Source organism: Trachemys scripta, chromosome 19 (assembly GCF_013100865.1).
Source record: "Trachemys scripta elegans isolate TJP31775 chromosome 19, CAS_Tse_1.0, whole genome shotgun sequence".
NCBI lineage: Eukaryota > Metazoa > Chordata > Testudines > Emydidae > Trachemys > Trachemys scripta.
The window spans coordinates 18,066,351-18,069,726 of NC_048316.1; the positions used below are offsets into that span (position 1 = coordinate 18,066,351).

The 3,376-nt window shown below is 53.7% G+C and overlaps 1 long non-coding RNA gene across 1 annotated transcript; it reads left to right on the forward strand.

Moving 5' to 3' along the window:
• Positions 1-645: 645 nt before the first annotated feature.
• LOC117868006 lies at positions 646-2,904 on the forward strand. Its single transcript, XR_004643553.1, has 3 exons — positions 646-718; positions 1,529-1,612; positions 1,737-2,904. It is a non-coding gene; the product is annotated as an uncharacterized LOC117868006 (long non-coding RNA).
• Positions 2,905-3,376: the final 472 nt, after the last annotated feature.

Here is a 3,376-nt window from a genome sequence, read left to right on the forward strand (position 1 = left end):
AAGCATCTCTTACTGGGACTTCGTGACGATTTATTTTGAAGGGGCATCATTGATTTGAGTGATAGCAGGGAATCTTGTGCTAAACTGAACAGAATAACCAGTATCTGATTAAATACCACAAGCATCTCTGGGCCAATTCTTTTCCTTCAAGGACCTTGAAGCACTTGATGATATTAAAGAATTAGGCTTCACAAACCCTCATCAGGTAGGCGGTATTAAACTGGTTTTAAAAGGGAGGGAAACTGAGGCACAGAAGGATATGACTTCCCCATGTGCCATAGTGAGTCTGTAGTAGAGTGAGGGCTGGAACCCAGGATGCCTGACCCCCAGTCTTGTGCTTTTTATTTAATTCCCTTCTGTGTACTACCTGCCTTAGCCCAAGAGATGAACCATTTTCCCTACAAGGTTGAAATATTCAGTGCACAGACCTGCAGGCCCTACATGTAGTTGCATTGGCAGGTGCCTAGCATGTGCCATCCACTGGATAAAAAGTGTAGTGGGAGGGTCCTTCTAGGCCCCCTATGGCTCAGTAAGCAGTGATCTGGGGTGTCTGTAAGCAGCAGTGGGGAACAAGGGGGACAGTCAGGAAAAGCTGGAACTGATTCAGTGCCGCTGGTCCTTTAAGTAATGCCTTTGTTCTCTCATAGCAGTTCCGTCACTGCCACAAACTAAGCCAGCCAGGAAGAGCTCCTCAGGCGAGAACGGAGAGCTGCTGATGGTAAGCTGCACTCTCCTCCGGGACCCTGAGGGAACCTTCTGAGAAGGGGCTATGTTGCTACACAGCTCTTCCTTCTGGAGGAAATCGGCAGAAGGCTGAGTGTCTCCAGAGGGACTCATACCCAGCCATCACTGGCATTAGAAGAAGGCTGGCAGGGCCTCAGAGGAGTGTGTAAAGCAGAGTAAATAGTGAAACAGTGAGCTGGCCTCACAGTCCAGTGGCCAGTCAGTGGAGTGTAGGACCCTGGCCAGCAGGGCCTGGGAATGCTGGGAGTCCAGCCCCTGAAGAGGAGAGACAACCCAGGCCAGAATGATACACAACACAGCCCTAGAGTAGTTCCAAGACTAGACGGAACTGGGCTCAAGTCCTGGTTAATTGGTGCCATCCTAGTTCTTTGACAACGACAAAAACACGCTTTGCTTTGCTTTGCCTCTCTGCCCAGGACACAGTGGCCCAGGACTAGGATAGTGCAGCAAGTGTGGACGGAAGCTTATTCCCAAACTTCTATGGGGATAATTGAAACCTGCCTCATGGATCAATTGCTGATTTCTCCCTCCCACCCATGCAAAACCTTAGTAAATGGGACCAATCCTATTGCCTGCAGTGGTTGTGTGGCCCCTACAGGACTCCTTGGCAGGGCTTTTGGACAGTGGATTTGCATGGTTTGCAAATCTACTGGCCATGTATCTACTGCAGCCTTGGAGAGAGTTGCCAGAAAGCCATTCTGTGCAGCACATAGAGTCCTGCCCCCACTCCGTCCAGTGTAGCAGAATGGCACCTGTATCATTACATTTTGGACTTTCCTTACAGGTATTGGAGGGGGTGGCAGGATGTAGCCCGATGCCTGTCCAGACTACCCAAGAATGTGTGTTCTGCAGTGTTACTGTTGCCCAGGTTGGATCACATGTTTGATCACTTCATATTATCTAAGTCTCTGGCCCTAGCCCATGGAGTGGTGCTTGGCTGCTTTCAAGCTGGAGCTGAGGGGAGCGCTGCTCATGGGGTTTTGTGATCCCAGCAGGAAGAAGACCGCTACAAACTGATGCTGAACAGGATCGACAGTGAGAATATTGCCAGTAACTATTTCCGGTCCAAGTGAGCCAGCCAGATCCTCAGTGCTGATCCTACAAAGAGTCTTCCTAAATATCTGACACTCCTCCTTTCCTTTTGTCCATTTACCTGTATCTCCTCCAGTGGGGTGCCATTCCATCTGCCAAGCTCAGCACCTCTCATACCCCCTTAAGATGGTTGAAGGATATGAAAGACACAATCAGCCGGCTGATGCGCTGATCTCTCCAGCCCTACGCATTCCAAGTTCAGGATAGGACAGGCAAAGCTCCCCAGAACACTGACTTTCTCCAGGGAACACGGGGGAGCAATGCGATGGCTCAAGTTCTTCTGGCTCCATCTTGGGGGGAGGGTTTGTGATTGGGTGCACAAACCCCATACTGAGCAACAAGGGGCTAAGGAAATACTCTGGCCTAGCCAGCCCCGCCGCATCTGTGGCAAATGCGCCAACATGAGGAGGGGGTAAAAGGCAGGGGAGCAGCTCATTTTGTGGCAGACCAGGGAGGAGAGCAGACATGCTTCCGGCAGCTCCAGGAGAGACGAGCTGAGGGAAGTCAGAATCTCCCCCTAAACAACTGTCCAAAGGTCCCTCCCTGAGGAAAGGGGAGGCCTGCTTCAGGGACAGCCTGAGAGAGAAGCACTCCCCTCTCCCTGTCATATGAACTCTAGCCTTGATTGAGCCCCTTGATTTGCTGTTTGGACCCCCCAGCAGGGGGAAGTCCTTGGACTGAGCTGGCTTCGGGAGACTGGGCCATACCACAGGAGGAGGCAGTTGCCACCCGAGAGGAAAGGAGAATGACCTCACTCCATGCAGCCGCCAGATGGTGCCATGGGGTGAGCAGACAACCCTCACGCTGCTTTACCCCAGACAGTGACCTTGGGACAGTTGCAGGGAGGTGGTAGGAAGTGGCCTTAAGCATCCTGAGCTGTCAGAGCACTGATAGCCATACAGAGCCTGCTCCAGTTTTTTTGCTGCCCCAAGCACATGCTTGGGAGGCTGGTGCCTAGAGCCGGCCCTGTACCCATAGATGCCGACCCCATGGGTGCTCAGCATGCACCAGCCACAATGGTTCAGGCCTGGGCTGGCTGCTGATCAGCTGTTTGGCGGGCCCTGGGGCTGCCAGCTGACCGGCTAGCAGGAGGTGCTCGGGGGAGGGGTGGAGCAGGGGTGAGAAGAGGCGGAGCGAGGGCGTGGCCTCGGGCGAATGGGGCGGGGCCTTGGGGCCGAGCAGGACTGGAGCACCCACCGGGGGGGGGGGGGGAAGTCAGTGCCTGTGCTGATAGCCTACAAAGGGCCCTGGGTCAGAGCCCAGTGGAGTAAGAGGGCCCTGGATCTCCTCTGAATGTCACAGCCCTAAGCCCTGACCACTAGGTGATGCTCCCCTCCCAACCAATCCTGAGTGAAGGCCGTCACATTCTCCCAGGAGGATTGCCACTGATCCCAGGTTTTCAAGGAATAAAGCACCATGGGCTGGAGGTTCAGCAGAAGCAGTGCCCTTAGCCTGTGTATCACTCAGTGGCACCGGTGATTCCTTAATGGACACCAGTCCCCTGTGACCCATGGGGGCCTTCATGGGCAGTGTCCGCAAA